Genomic DNA, 15646 nt, shown 5'->3' on the forward strand with positions numbered 1-15646 from the left:
CTCAACAGACAGTATCACACAGGAGATTAGATACACAGCTCAACAGACAGTATCACACAGGAGAGGATTAGATACACGGCTCAGCAGAGAGTACCACACGGGAGGATTAGATACACGGCTCAGCAGACAATATCACACACACAGGAGAGGATTAGATACACGGCTCAGCAGACAGTACCACACAGGAGAGGATTAGATACACAGCTCAGCAGACAGTATCACACAGGAGATTAGATACACGGCTCAGCAGACAGTATCACACAGGAGAGGATTAGATACACAGCTCAACAGACAGTATCACACAGGAGAGGATTAGATACACAGCTCAGCAGACAGTATCACACAGGAGATTAGATACACAGCTCAACAGACAGTATCACACAGGAGAGGATTAGATACACGGCTCAGCAGACAGTACCACACAGGAGAGGATTAGATACACGGCTCAGCAGACAGTACCACACAGGAGAGGATTAGATACACAGCTCAGCAGACAGTATCACACAGGAGAGGATTAGATACACAGCTCAGCAGACAGTATCACACAGGAGAGGATTAGATACACAGCTCAGCAGACAGTATCACACAGGAGAGGATTAGATACACAGCTCAGCAGACAGTATCACACAGGAGAGGATTAGATACAAGGCTCAGCAGTCAGTATCACACAGGAGAGGATTAGATACACAGTTCAGCAAACAGTATCACACAGGATAGGATTAGATACACACCTCAGCAGACAGTATCAAAGAGGAGAGGATTAGCTACACGGCTCAGCAGACAGTATCACACAGGAGAGGATTAGATACACGGCTCAGCAGACGGTATCACACAGGAGAGGATTAGATTCATGGGTCAGCAGACAGGATCACACAGGATAGGATTAGATACACAGCTCAGCAGACAGTATCACACAGGAGAGGATTAGATACACGGTTCAGCAAACAGTATCACACAGGATAGGATTAGATACACACCTCAGCAGACAGTATCAAAGAGGAGAGGATTAGCTACACGGCTCAGCAGACAGTATCACACAGGAGAGGATTAGATACACGGCTCAGCAGACAGTATCACACAGGAGAGGATTACATACTCAGCTCAGCAGACAGTATCACACAGGATAGGATTAGATACACAGCTGTGCAGACAGTATCACACAGGAGAGGATTAGATACACAGCTCAACAGACAGTATCACACAGGAGATTAGATACACAGCTCAACAGACAGTATCACACAGGAGAGGATTAGATACACGGCTCAGCAGACAGTACCACACAGGGGAGGATTAGATACACGGCTCAGCAGACAATATCACACACACACAGGAGAGGATTAGATACACAGCTCAGCAGACAGTATCACACAGGAGATTAGATACACGGCTCAGCAGACAGTATCACACAGGAGAGGATTAGATACACAGCTCAACAGACAGTATCACACAGGAGAGGATTAGATACACAGCTCAGCAGACAGTATCACACAGGAGAGGATTAGATACACGGCTCAGCAGACAGTACCACACAGGAGAGGATTAGATACACGGCTCAGCAGACAGTACCACACAGGAGAGGATTAGATACACAGCTCAGCAGACAGTATCACACAGGAGAGGATTAGATACACAGCTCAGCAGACAGTATCACACAGGAGAGGATTAGATACACAGCTCAGCAGACAGTATCACACAGGAGAGGATTAGATACACCGCTTAGCAGACAGTATCACACAGGAGAGGATTAGATACACTGCTCAGCAGACAGTATCACACAGGAGAGGATTAGATACACAGCTCAGCAGACAGTATCACACAGGAGAGGATTAGATACACAGTTCAGCAGACAGTATCACACAGGAGAGGATTAGATACAAGGCTCAGCAGTCAGTATCACACAAGAGAGGATTAGATACACAGCTCAGCAGACAGTATCACACAGGAGAGGATTAGATACACAGCTCAGCAGACAGTATCACACAGGAGAGGATTAGATATAAGGCTCAGCAGTCAGTATCACACAGGAGAGGATTAGATACACAGCTCAGCAGACAGTATCACACAGGAGAGGATTAGATACATGGCTCAGCAGACAGTATCACACAGGAGAGGATTAGATACACAGCTCAGCAGACAGTATCACACAGGAGAGGATTAGATACACAGCCCTGCAGACAGTATCACACAGGAGAGGATTAGATACATGGCTCAGCAGACAGTATCACACAGGAGAGGATTAGATACACAGCTCAGCAGACAGTATCACACAGGAGAGGATTAGATACAAGGCTCAGCAGACAGTATCACACAGGAGAGGATTAGATACACGGCTCAGCAGACAGTATCACACAGGAGAGCATTAGATACACAGGTCAGCAGTCAGTATCACACAGGAGACTATTAGATACACGGCTCAGCAGACAGTATCACACAGGATAGGATTAGATACACGGCTCAGCAGACAGTATCACACAGGAGAGGATTAGATACACAGCTCAGCAGACAGTATCACACAGGATAGGATTAGATACATGGCTCAGCAGACAGTATCACACAGGAGAGGATTAGATACACGGCTCAGCAGACAGTATTACACAGGAGAGGATTAGATACACAGCTCAGCAGACAGTATCACACAGGAGAGGATTAGATACACGGCTCAGCAGACAGTATCACACAGGAGAGGATTAGATACACGGCTCAGAAGACAGTATCACACAGGAGAAGATTAGATACACGGCTCAGCAGACAGTATCACACAGGAGAGGATTAGATACACGGCTCAGCAGACAGTATCACACAGGAGAGGATTAGATACATGGCTCAGCAGACAGTATCACACAGGAGAGGATTAGATACACAGCTCAGCAGACAGTATCACACAGGAGGGGATTAGATACACGGCTCAGCAGACAGTATCACACAGGAGAGAGGATTAGATACACGGCTCAGCAGACAGTATCACACAGGAGAGGATTAGATACAGCTCAGCAGGCAGTATCACACAGGAGAGGATTAGATACAGCTCAGCAGACAGTATCACACAGGAGAGGATTAGATACACGGCTCAGCAGTCAGTATCACACAGGAGAGGATTAGATACACAGCTCAGCAGTCAGTATCACACAGGAGACGATTAGATACACGGCTCAGCAGACAGTATCACACAGGATAGGATTAGATACACGGCTCAGCAGACAGTATCACACAGGAGAGGATTAGATACACAGCTCAGCAGACAGTATCACACAGGATAGGATTAGATACACGGCTCAGCAGACAGTATCACACAGGAGGGGATTAGATACACAGCTCAGCAGACAGTATCACGCAGGAGAGGATTAGATACACGGCTCAGCAGACAGTATCACAGGAGAGGATTAGATACACGGCTCAGCAGACAGTATCACACAGGATAGGATTAGATACATGGCTCAGCAGACAGTATCACACAGGAGAGGATTAGATACACGGCTCAGCAGACAGTATCACACAGGAGAAGATTAGATACACGGCTCAGCAGACAGTATCACACAGGAGAGGATTAGATACACGGCTCAGCAGACAGTATCACACAGGAGAGGATTAGATACACGGCTCAGCAGACAGTATCACACAGGAGGGGATTAGATACACGGCTCAGCAGACAGTATCACACAGGAGAGGATTAGATACACGGCTCAGCAGGCAGTATCACACAGGAGAGGATTAGATACAGCTCAGCAGACAGTATCACACAGGAGAGGATTAGATACACGGCTCAGCAGACAGTATCACACAGGAGAGGATTAGATACACAGCTCAGCAGACAGGATCACACAGGAGAAGATTAGATACACAGCTCAGCAGACAGTATCACACAGGAGAGGATTAGATACACGGCTCAGCAGACAGTATCACACAGGAGAGGATTAGATACACGGCTCAGCAGACAGTATCACACAGGAGGGGATTAGATACACGGCTCAGCAGACAGTATCACACAGGAGAGGATTAGATACATGGCTCAGCAGACAGTATCACACAGGAGAGGATTAGATACACGGCTCAGCAGACAGTATCACACAGGAGAAGATTAGATACACGGCTCAGCAGACAGTATCACACAGGAGAGGATTAGATACACGGCTCAGCAGACAGTATCACACAGGAGAGGATTAGATACACGGCTCAGCAGACAGTATCACACAGGAGGGGATTAGATACACGGCTCAGCAGACAGTATCACACAGGAGAGGATTAGATACACGGCTCAGCAGGCAGTATCACACAGGAGAGGATTAGATACAGCTCAGCAGACAGTATCACACAGGAGAGGATTAGATACACGGCTCAGCAGACAGTATCACACAGGAGAGGATTAGATACACAGCTCAGCAGACAGGATCACACAGGAGAAGATTAGATACACAGCTCAGCAGACAGTATCACACAGGAGAGGATTAGATACACGGCTCAGCAGACAGTATCACACAGGAGAGGATTAGATACACGGCTCAGCAGACAGTATCACACAGGAGGGGATTAGATACACGGCTCAGCAGACAGTATCACACAGGAGAGGATTAGATACAGCTCAGCAGACAGTATCACACAGGAGAGGATTAGATACACGGCTCAGCAGACAGTATCACACAGGAGAAGATTAGATACACAGCTCAGCAGACAGTATCACACAGGAGAGGATTAGATACACGGCTCAGCAGACAGTATCACACAGGAGAGGATTAGATACACGGCTCAGCAGACAGTATCACACAGGAGGGGATTAGATACACGGCTCAGCAGACAGTATCACACAGGAGAGGATTAGATACACGGCTCAGCAGACAGTATCACACAGGAGAGGATTAGATACAGCTCAGCAGGCAGTATCACACAGGAGAGGATTAGATACAGCTCAGCAGACAGTATCACACAGGAGAGGATTAGATACACAGCTCAGCAGACCGTACCACACAGGCGAGGATTAGATACACGGCTCAGCAGACAGTATCACACAGGATAGGATTAGATACACGGCTCAGCACATAGTATCACACAGAGGATTGGATACCTCTTGGTCTGCGGGTCTTTTCCAGATCCACACATTGGGCCCCTTGATTTGGGGGTCTCCCTCCCTCACACACAGTGGGGCCCTCGGTTTCGATCTTTCCCCTTTGCACACAGTGGGGTCCTCGGATTTGGGGTCTCCCTCCCGCACACACTGTGGGGCCCTGTTTCGGGGTCTCCCTCCGTCACACACAGTGGGGCCCTCAATTCGGGGGTCTCCCTCCGTCACACACAGTGGGGCCCTTGGTTCGGGGGTCTCTCTCCGTCACACACAGTGGGGCCCTCGGTTCAGGGGTCTCTCCTCCCGCACACACAGTGGGGCCCGGTTTTGGGGGTCTCCTCCCGCACACACATAGTGGGGCCCGGTTTTGGGGTCTCCCCTCCTGCACACACAGTGGGGCCCGGTTTTGGGGTCTCCTCCCCGCACACATTGGGGTCCTCGGTTCGGGGGTCTCCCTCCCGCACACACAGTGGGGCCCTCGGTTCGGGGGTCTCCCTCCCGCACACACAGTGGGGCCCTCGGTTCGGGGGTCTTCCTCCTGCACACACAGTGGGGCCCTCGGTTCGGAGGTCTCCCTCCCGCACACACAGTGGGGCCCTCGGTTCAGGGGTCTCTCCTCCCGCACACACAGTGGGGCCCAGTTTCAGGGTCTCCCCCCTCGGTTCGGGGGTCTCCCTCCTGCACACACAGTGGGGCCCTCGGTTCGGGGTCTCCTCCCCGCACACACAGTGGGGCCCTCGGTTCGGGGGTCTCCTCCCCGCACACACAGTGGGGCCCTCGGTTCGGGGGTCTCCTCCCCGCACACACAGTGGGGCCCTCGGTTCGGGGGTCTCCTCCCCGCACACACAGTGGGGCCCTCGGTTCGGGGTCTCCTCCCCGCACACACAGTGGGGCCCTCGGTTCGGGGGTCTCCTCCCCGCACACACAGTGGGGCCCTCGGTTCGGGGTCTCCCCTCCCGCATACACAGTGGGGCCCTCGGTTCGGGGGTCTCCTCCCCGCACACACAGTGGGGCCCTCGGTTCGGGGGTCTCCCCTCCTGCACACACAGTGGGGCCCTCGGTTCGGGGGTCTCCCCTCCCGCAAACACAGTGGGGCCCTCGGTTCAGGGTCGCCCCTCCCGCACACACAGTGGGGCCCTCGGTTCGGGGGTCTCCTCTCCCGCACACACAGTGGGGCCCTCGGTTCGGGGTCTACCCTCCCGCACACACAGTGGGGCCCTCGGTTCGGGGTCTCCCTCCCGCACACACAGTGGGGCCCTCGGTTCGGGGTCTCCCCTCCCGCACACACAGTGGGGCCCTCGGTTCGGGGGTCTCCTCCCCGCACACACAGTGGGGCCCTCGGTTCGGGGGTCTCCTCCCCGCACACACAGTGGGGCCCTCGGTTCGGGGTCTCCCCTCCCGCACACACAGTGGGGCCCTCGGTTCGGGGTCTCCCCTCCTGCACACACAGTGGGGCCCTCGGTTCGGGGTCTCCCCTCCCGCACACACAGTGGGGCCCTCGGTTTGGGGTCTTCTCTCCCACACACACAGTGGGGCCCTCGGTTCGGGGGTCTCCCTCCTGCACACACAGTGGGGCCCTCGGTTCGGGGGTCTCCTCCCCGCACACACAGTGGGGCCCTCGGTTCGGGGTCTACCCTCCCGCACACACAGTGGGGCCCTCGGTTCGGGGTCTCCCTCCCGCACACACAGTGGGGCCCTCGGTTCGGGGTCTCCCCTCCCGCACACACAGTGGGGCCCTCGGTTTGGGGTCTTCTCTCCCACACACACAGTGGGGCCCTCGGTTCGGGGGTCTCCCTCCCGCGCACACAGTGGGGCCCTTGGTTCGGGGTCTCCCCTCCCGCACACACAGTGGGGCCCTCGGTTAGGGGGTCTCCCCTCCCGCACACACAGTGGGGCCCTCGGTTCGGGGTCTTCTCTCCCGCACACACAGTGGGGCCCTCGGTTCGGGGTCTCCCCTCCCGCACACACAGTGGGGCCCTCGGTTCGGGGTCTTCTCTCCCGCACACACAGTGGGGCCCTCGGTTCGGGGTCTCCCCTCCCGCGCACACAGTGGGGCCCGATTTCGGGGTCTCTCCCCTCGGTTCGGGGGTCTCCGGTCGGGGGGAGGGGCTGGGGGAGGATATTTGGGGCCGGGGGAGGCTCCTCGCTCGTACACGGGGGGCTCCTGACTGACGCCATCTCGTGTAATGAGGCGGCTCGGGTGACTGGTGGGCGCAGCTCCGGCCCGGACCCCCAGAAGCGCCGGCGGTGACCCGGATCCGTGTGAGCCGCCGCCCTCCGCCCGCCCGGGGTCTATGTCCGCCGCCCGCCAGGTGTGTAGGTTCCCGCGCTGGGGCCGGGAGGGGGCGGCACAGGCCGGGGCCCCGCTCCAGTCACCGCCGTGTGTGGCCCCCGGGGTGTGTGGTCCGGGGAGTCGGAGGGGCCACAGAGCCCTCTGCAGAACATGGCGGCGGTGGCGGGTGTGCGGGGGCGCCGGGGGCGGGGGTCCTGATGCCGGGGGTCCTGATGCTGGGGCTGCGGGGTCCTGGGTGCGGGGTCCCGGGGGTCGGTGTCGGGTGTCTCCTCCGCTCTGCGCTGCCGCCATTTTTGTTTTTCTTTTGTCTGAAAATGCGAATAAAAGTCTGAGAATGTGGAGAAATGCGGGGGTCTGTGTGCGGGTCCTGGGGGGCCCGGGGGGTCTGTGTGCGGGTCCTGGGGGGCCCGGGGGGTCTGTGTGCGGGTCCTGGGGGTCCCGGGGGGTCTGTGTGCGGGTCCTGGGGGGCCCGGGGGGTCTGTGTGCGGGTCCTGGGGGGCCCGGGGGGTCTGTGTGCGGGTCCTGGGGGTCCCGGGGGGTCTGTGTGCAAGTCCTGGGGGGCCCGGGGGGTCTGTGTGCGGGTCCTGGGGGTCCCGGGGGGTCTGTGTGCGGGTCCTGGGGGTCCCGGGGGGTCTGTGTGCGGGTCCTGGGGGTCCCGGGGGGTCTGTGTGCGGGTCCTGCGGGGCCCGGGGGTCTGTGTGCGGGTCCTGGGGGTCCCGGGGGGTCTGTGTGCGGGTCCTGGGGGTCCCGGGGGGTCTGTGTGCGGGTCCTGCGGGGCCCGGGGGTCTGTGTGCGGGTCCTGGGGGTCCCGGGGGTCTGTGTGCGGGTCCTGGGGGTCCCGGGGGGTCTGTGTGCGGGTCCTGGGGGTCCCGGGGGGTCTGTGTGCGGGTCCTGCGGGGCCCGGGGGTCTGTGTGCGGGTCCTGGGGGTCCCGGGGGTCTGTGTGCGGGTCCTGGGGGGCCCGGGGGTCTGTGTGCGGGTCCGGGGGGTCTGTGTGCGGGTCCTGGGGGGCCCGGGGGGTCTGTGTGCGGGTCCTGGGGGGCCCGGGGGGTCTGTGTGCGGGTCCGGGGGGGCCCGGGGGGTCTGTGTGCGGGTCCGGGGGGGCCCGGGGGGTCTGTGTGCGGGTCCTGCGGGGCCCGGGGGTCTGTGTGCGGGTCCTGGGGGTCCCGGGGGTCTGTGTGCGGGTCCTGGGGGGCCCGGGGGTCTGTGTGCGGGTCCGGGGGGTCTGTGTGCGGGTCCTGGGGGTCCCGGGGGGGTCTGTGTGCGGGTCCTGGGGGGCCCGGGGGGTCTGTGTGCGGGTCCTGGGGGTCCCGGGGGTCTGTGTGCGGGTCCTGCGGGGCCCGGGGGGTCTGTGTGCGGGTCCTGCGGGGCCCGGGGGGGTCTGTGTGCTGGTCCTGGGGGGCCCGGGGGGTCTGTGTGCTGGTCCTGGGGGGCCCGGGGGGTCTGTGTGCTGGTCCTGGGGGGCCCGGGGGGTCTGTGTGCTGGTCCTGGGGGGCCCGGGGGGTCTGTGTGCGGGTCCTGGGGGGCCCGGGGGGTCTGTGTGCTGGTCCTGGGGGGCCCGGGGGGTCTGTGTGCTGGTCCTGGGGGGCCCGGGGGGTCTGTGTGCGGGTCCTGGGGGGCCCGGGGGGTCTGTGTGCGGGTCCTGGGGGTCCCGGGGGGTCTGTGTGCGGGTCCTGGGGGTCCCGGGGGGTCTGTGTGCGGGTCCTGGGGGTCCCGGGGGGTCTGTGTGCGGGTCCTGGGGGTCCCGGGGGGTCTGTGTGCGGGTCCTGGGGGGCCCGGGGGGTCTGTGTGCGGGTCCTGCGGGGCCCGGGGGGTCTGTGTGCGGGTCCTGGGGGGCCCGGGGGGTCTGTGTGCGGGTCCTGGGGGGCCCGGGGGGTCTGTGTGCGGGTCCTGGGGGGCCCGGGGGGTCTGTGTGCGGGTCCTGGGGGGCCCGGGGGGTCTGTGTGCGGGTCCTGGGGGGCCCGGGGGGTCTGTGTGCGGGTCCTGGGGGGCCCGGGGGGTCTGTGTGCGGGTCGTGGGGGTCCCGGGGGGTCTGTGTGCGGGTCCTGGGGGGCCCGGGGGGTCTGTGTGCGGGTCCTGGGGGTCCCGGGGGGTCTGTGTGCGGGTCCTGGGGGTCCCGGGGGGTCTGTGTGCGGGTCCTGGGGGTCCCGGGGGGTCTGTGTGCGGGGCCCGGGGGGTCTGTGTGCGGGTCCTGGGGGGCCCGGGGGGTCTGTGTGCGGGTCCTGGGGGGCCCGGGGGGTCTGTGTGGGGGGCCCGGGGGGTCTGTGTGCGGGTCCTGCGGGGCCCGGGGGGTCTGTGTGCGGGTCCTGGGTCTGTGTGCGGGTCCTGGGGGGCCCGGGGGGTCTGTGTGCGGGTCCTGGGGGTCCCGGGGGGTCTGTGTGCGGATCCTGGGGGTCCCGGGGGGTCTGTGTGCGGGTCCTGGGGGGCCCGGGGGGGTCTGTGTGCGGGTCCTGGGGGGCCCGGGGGGTCTGTGTGCGGGTCCTGGGGGGCCCGGGGGGTCTCTGTGCGGGTTCTGGGGGGTCTGTGTGCGGGTCCTGGGGGGCCCGGGGGGGTCTGTGTGCGGGTCCTGGAGGGCCCGGGGGGGTCTGTGTGCGGGTCCTGGAGGGCCCGGGGGGGTCTGTGTGCGGGTCCTGGAGGGCCCGGGGGGGTCTGTGTGCGGGTCCTGGAGGGCCCGGGGGGGTCTGTGTGCGGGTCCTGGAGGGCCCGGGGGGTCTGTGTGCGGGTCCTGGAGGGCCCGGGGGGGGTCTGTGTGCGGGTCCTGGGGGGGCCGGGGGGTCTGTGTGCAGGTTCTGGGGGACCCTGGGGGGTTTGTGTGAGGGCCTGTGTGTGGGTCCTGGGGGATCTGTGTGCAGGTCCTGGAGGGCCCGGGGGTCCATGTGCGGATACTGGGAGATCTGTGTGCGGATCCATCCTGGGGGGGGTCTGTGTGCAGGTTCTGGGGGGCCCGGGGGATCTGTGTGCGGATCCATCCTGGGGGATTTGTGTGAGGTTCTGTGTGTGGGTCGGGGGGGGGGGGGTCTGTGTGCAGGTTCTGGGGGGCCCGGGGGTCCATGTGCGGATACTGGGGGATCTGTGTGCAGGTTCTGGGGGGCCCGGGGGTTCTGTGTGAGGGTCTGTGTGCGGGTCCGGGGGGGTCTGTGTGGGGGGCCCGGGGGGTCTGTGTGAGGGGTTCGGGGGGGGTCTGTGTGGGGGGGGGGGGGTCTGTGTGCGGGTCCTGGGGGGTTTGTGTGCGGGTCCATCCTGAGGGGGCGGGGGTCTGTATGCGGGTTTTGGGGGTTCCCGGGGGAGGGGATCTATGTGCGGGTCCTGGGGGTTTGTGTGCCGGTGGTGGCCTCAGATTGGGGCACTGTAGTCAGGGTCCCTGAGTTGAGGGGAAGTGGTTGTGGCCCCCATATTTCCCAGAGCTGCAGCCACCAATGAGTACTGCAGTTGGCCCAGGGTTCTGATTGGTTGCTCAGTCTCCTTCTGCTGGCTGGGGTTATATGACCAACGATTCGCTGAGTGTTAGCAGTGCCATTGTTGGGGTAATCGGGGCGGGGGCGCACAATCCCCAGCCGTTCTCATCAGGCTGCACTAATGTCTCCCGTCCTCAGGTTCCTGGTCTCGGCCTCTGGTCCTTGATCTCGGCCTCTGGTCCCGGCTTCTGGTCCTCGATCTCTTCTTCTGGTTTCAGCCTCTGGTCCCTGGTCTCATCCTCTGGTCCTAGTCCCTGGTCTCTCTGGCCTGGTCCCTGATCTCTGCCTCTGGTCTCTGCGTCTGGTCCTCGATCTCGTTCTCTGGTCCTGTCCTCTGCTCCCTGGTCCCATCTTCTGGTCTCAGCCTCTGATCCTTTGCCCCGGCCTCTGGTCCTGTCCCCTAGTCGTGGCCACTGGTTTCGTCCTCTGGTCTTCTGGTCATCTGGTCTCTGGTCTGGTCCAGTCCTCAGAGCCCTGCCTCTGGTCTTGGTCTCTGGTCCCGTCCTCTGGTGTCTGGTTTTTGGTCCCTAACCCTAACTCTGGTCCTGTGCCCTAGTCATGCCCTCTGATTTCGTCCTCTGGTCTCTTGTCCCAGCTTCTGTTCTCATCGTCTGGTCTCGTCCTCTGGTCCCGTTCTCTGGTCTCGGTCTCTGATCGCGGCCTCTGGACCCGTCCTCTGGTGTCTGGTCCCGACCTATGGTCCTTGGTCTCATCCTCTGGCTCCGACCTCTGGTGCCAAGTCTCTGCCTCTGGTCCCGGCCTCATCGTCTGGTCTGGTCCCTGGTCACGGCCTCTGGTTTTGTCCTCAGGTCCTGGCCTCTGGTCCCTAGTCTCGTCCTCTGGTCTCATCCTCTGGTCCCTTCCTCTGGTGTCGGCCCTGTCCTCTGGTCCCTAATCCCATTCTTTGGTCTCGGCCTCTGGTTTGTCCTCTGGTCCCGTCTCGGCCTCTGGTCCCGTCGTCTGGTTTTGGCCTCTGAGACCGAGAGGCTAGGACCAGAGTCCAGGACCAGAGGCCGGTAAGGGAAGGTCCAACGTCTTGAGAAATACTCTGGTCCGGCCTTTGGTTCTGGTCTTGTCCTCTGGTCCCTGGTCTCGTCCTCTGGTGTCATCCTTTAGCCCCGGCCTCTGTTCCCTTGTCCCATCCTCTGGTGTCGGCTTTGTCGTCTGGTCTTGACCTCTGAGACCGAGAGACCGGGACCAGAGGCCAGGACCCGAGGGGTAAGGTCCAATGTCTGGGGAAACCGGGGGGAGTGCTGGGAATATTCAGTCTGGCTGGTGTTGGGGGAAAGTCGGGCTGGGAGAGGGGGAGGTGCACACTCCCCAGCCATTCCCGTCTGGTTGCACCATTGTCTCCTGTCCACTGGTCCCGGGTCTCGTCCTCCTGGCCTCTGCTCTGGTCCCCAGTGTCTGGTTCCTGGTCTTTGCCTCTGGTCCCCGCCCCGGCCTCTGGTCTCATCCTGTGGTCCCGATTTCATCCTCCGTTTCCGGTCTCGTCCTCTTGTCCTGGTCCCATCCTCTTGTGTTGGCCTTGTCGTCTGGTCTCGGCCTCTGAGACTGAGAGGCTGGGAACAGAGGCCAGGACCAGACGATGAGGCTGGACCCACAGGCCGGTGGGGGAGGTCTGCCGTCTGGAGGAACCGGGGGCAGCGCTGGGAATATTCAGTCTGCAGGACGTCATGGACTGATCAATAAATGGAACAACCTATGGAATCTGTATGATTGTACATCAGTAACCATGGAAACGGCTGACTAAGGCTGTGTGCGCACAGTGCGGTTTTATCGGGTTTTTTGATGCGTTTTGGGTGGAGATTTGTCACAAAACTGGAAGTAAATCTGGAAGTCTGAGCGTCCTGACATTGTGTGCACACGCGGAGGGTTTTCCAGAGAGTCGCGACGTTCTGCACACGCGGAGGGTTTTCCAGAGAGTCGCGACGTTCTGCACACGCGGAGGGTTTTCCAGAGAGTCCTGACATTGTGTGCACACGCGGAGGGTTTTCCAGAGAGTCCTGACATTGTGTGCACACGCGGAGGGTTTTCCAGAGAGTCCCGACGTTCTTCACACGCAGAGGGTTTTCCAGAGAGTCCCGACGTTCTGCACACGCGGAGGGTTTTCCAGAGAGTCGCGACGTTCTTCACACGCGGAGGGTTTTCCAGAGAGTCCCGACGTTCTTCACACGCGGAGGGTTTTCCAGAGAGTCGCGACGTTCTTCACACGCGGAGGGTTTTCCAGAGAGTCCCGACGTTCTTCACACGCGGAGGGTTTTCCAGAGAGTCCCGACGTTCTTCACACGCGGAGGGTTTTCCAGAGAGTCCCGACGTTCTGCACACGCGGAGGGTTTTCCAGAGAGTCCCGACGTTCTGCACACGCGAGGGTTTTCCAGAGAGTCGCGACGTTCTGCACACGCGGAGGGTTTTCCAGAGAGTCGCGACGTTCTGCACACGCGGAGGGTTTTCCAGAGAGTCGCGACGTTCTGCACACGCGGAGGGTTTTCCAGAGAGTCGCGACGTTCTGCACACGCGGAGGGTTTTCCAGAGAGTCGCGACGTTCTGCACACGCGGAGGGTTTTCCAGAGAGTCGCGACGTTCTGCACACGCGGAGGGTTTTCCAGAGAGTCGCGACGTTCTGCACACGCGGAGGGTTTTCCAGAGAGTCGCGACGTTCTGCACACGCGGAGGGTTTTCCAGAGAGTCGCGACGTTCTGCACACGCGGAGGGTTTTCCAGAGAGTCGCGACGTTCTGCACACGCGGAGGGTTTTCCAGAGAGTCGCGACGTTCTGCACACGCGGAGGGTTTTCCAGAGAGTCGCGACGTTCTGCACACGCGGAGGGTTTTCCAGAGAGTCCCGACGTTCTGCACACGCGGAGGGTTTTCCAGAGAGTCCCGACGTTCTGCACACGCGGAGGGTTTTCCAGAGAGTCCCGACGTTCTGCACACGCGGAGGGTTTTCCAGAGAGTCCCGACGTTCTGCACACGCGGAGGGTTTTCCAGAGAGTCCCGACGTTCTGCACACGCGGAGGGTTTTCCAGAGAGTCCCGACGTTCTGCACACGCGGAGGGTTTTCCAGAGAGTCCCGACGTTCTGCACACGCGGAGGGTTTTCCAGAGAGTCCCGACGTTCTGCACACGCGGAGGGTTTTCCAGAGAGTCCCGACGTTCTGCACACGCGGAGGGTTTTCCAGAGAGTCCCGACGTTCTGCACACGCGGAGGGTTTTCTCAAATCTCGTCCATTCTTTGTGTTCTCGCAGCGGTTTCCACCTTTAACTTCAACTTAAAAAAACACATCAGAAACACGAGTTTATACCGCGGCCGAGAGATGGCGAAACCCTGCGACCGAACACGCAGTGTGAACGCGAGCGAAAGAAAAATCTATACCACCACCCTGGGAAGCGTTAAATGGTCGACGTTAGATGCCTCGGTCAATCAGATGCAGGGCGGTGCTCGGGTCCACGTGTCCGGCGGCCACTGAATAAATGGAGAGAAGCCACGTCCAGCGCCAGGAGGACACGGGGACAATTGTTTTACCCAAACTTGATAAAGACAAGAGCATGGGTCCCCAACTCCAGTCCTCGAGGGCCGCCAACAGTGCATGTTTTCAGGATTTCCTTAGTATTGCACATGTGATAATTTAATCACCTGCACAGTTGATGATTCCAACACCCATGCAATGCTAAGGAAATCCTGAAAACACGCGCTGCTGGCGGCCCTCGAGGACTGGAGTTGGGGAACCCTGGACAAGAGTTTTTATTCATCCTGTGCTGGACATCGCTTTTCTACATTTTAGTGTGTGCTCATAGCCTAAGAGCCTCCTGCTTCATGAGACGCTGCAGATATGGCACCAGCTGACAACCTGATGGGCATGGCAATGACTGTCCTTCCAGATTGTCAGCCAGCGCTGGGAGCAGCAGAGCAAAACAGTGAGAGGTCAGCTCTCCGGACACAGCGGGCAGAGAAGAACCTGACCCAAGAGAAAAAGAAATGCTGCAGTCCTGCCGGTAACCCGCTCCCTGCCGGGTCCTGCCGGTAACCCGCTCCCTGCCGGGTCCTGCCGGTAACCCGCTCCCTGCCGGGTCCTGCCGGTAACCCGCTCCCTGCCGGGTCCTGCCGGTAACCCGCTCCCTGCCGGGTCCTGCCGGTAACCCGCTCCCTGCCGGGTCCTGCCGGTAACCCGCTCCCTGCCGGGTCCTGCCGGTAACCCGCTCCCTGCCGGGTCCTGCCGGTAACCCGCTCCCTGCCGGGTCCTGCCGGTAACCCGCTCCCTGCCGGGTACTGCTGGTAACCCCCTCCCTGATCGATCCGGCCCTACACATGTGGGGTTCACCTGCTCCTTACTGTCCATTACTGCTCTTGCTCTTCTTGGCCTCTGTCTCTGAAAGGGGGGGTTAATCTACTCCCGTTGGAACTGGGTCCCTATTACCCTCCGGTGTGATTACTTTGTGGCTGTGTTTGGTGCTGGGTCCCTATTACCCTCCGGTGTGATTACTTTGTCGCGGTATTTGGTGCTGGTCCCTGCTGTCCTCCGGTGTAATTACTTTGTGGCTGTGTTTGGTGCTGGGTCCCTGACACCCTTGGGTGTAATTACTTTGTGGTGGTATTTCGTTCTTTGCCTCTACTGCCCTCCGGTGTGATTCCTTTGTGGCGGTGTTTGTTGCTGGCCCCTGCCGCCCTCCAGTGTGATTAGTTTGTGGTAGTGTTTGGTGCTGGCGGTCAGTGCTGATTATCCTGTGTTTTACCCATCAGTTAGTGGTGTTTGGTGCAGGTGCTCAGTGTTGATTATTCTATGTTCTTCCTGTCGGTTGGCGGTGTTTGGTGCTGGCAGTCAGTGCTGATTATCCTACGTTCTCCCTG

General features: G+C 60.1%; 1 protein-coding gene across 1 annotated transcript in view; it reads left to right on the plus strand.

The window, feature by feature from the left end:
* The first annotated feature begins 7190 nt into the window (after window positions 1–7190).
* Window positions 7191–15646, plus strand: part of ZNF362 (zinc finger protein 362) — a 50363-nt gene continuing 41907 nt past the window's right edge. Inside the window, exon 1 of the mRNA XM_075328584.1 lies at window positions 7191–7365. The gene's annotated coding sequence lies outside the window, so the exon portion shown is untranslated. The remainder of the gene's footprint in view (window positions 7366–15646) is intronic.

Source organism: Anomaloglossus baeobatrachus, chromosome 11, assembly GCF_048569485.1.
Source record: "Anomaloglossus baeobatrachus isolate aAnoBae1 chromosome 11, aAnoBae1.hap1, whole genome shotgun sequence".
In the NCBI taxonomy this organism is placed as follows: Eukaryota; Metazoa; Chordata; class Amphibia; order Anura; family Aromobatidae; genus Anomaloglossus; species Anomaloglossus baeobatrachus.